The 336-nt window shown below is 85.7% G+C and overlaps 1 protein-coding gene across 15 annotated transcripts in view; it reads left to right on the plus strand.

The window, feature by feature from the left end:
* The window catches only part of ARHGEF2 (Rho/Rac guanine nucleotide exchange factor 2), a 38,994-nt gene that overhangs the window by 17,919 nt on the left and 20,739 nt on the right, over positions 1-336 (plus strand). The window contains exon 1 of one of the 15 annotated variants that reach the window (XM_059413712.1): positions 7-12. The exons of the other annotated variants lie outside the window; for them this stretch is intronic. The gene's annotated coding sequence lies outside the window, so the exon portion shown is untranslated. Of the gene's footprint in view, positions 1-6; positions 13-336 lie in introns of those variants that run through there. 15 annotated transcript variants of the gene reach the window in all.

Raw genomic sequence — 336 nt, forward strand, 5'->3', positions numbered from 1 at the left:
CTGGCGAGCAAGGTGGGCTCGGGGCGGCCGGGCCGGGGTGGGGGGGTGGGGGGGCGCCGGGGTCCCCGGGGGGGGGCGCACGGGTCGCGGCGCGTCGCGCCCCCCTCCCCCCCCCCCACCCCCGGCCCGGCCGCCCGGGAAGAAAGTTGCTCGGGCAGGGGCCGGGCGGGAGGGGGGAGGCGCGCGCGTGGTCGGGCGGGCGCCCCTCGGCCCCGGAGCCCCGCGTCCCGCGGTCGCCGGCGTGGTCGGCCCCCTTTGTCCCCGCCATCCGGCGCAGGGCCCGGGAGGCCCGGTTTCCCGGTTCCTCCCCGCCTGCCCCGCCGCCGCCCCCCCCCC

The sequence above is a fragment of the Mustela nigripes genome, chromosome 10 (assembly GCF_022355385.1).
Source record: "Mustela nigripes isolate SB6536 chromosome 10, MUSNIG.SB6536, whole genome shotgun sequence".
NCBI classification, from domain to species: domain Eukaryota; kingdom Metazoa; phylum Chordata; class Mammalia; order Carnivora; family Mustelidae; genus Mustela; species Mustela nigripes.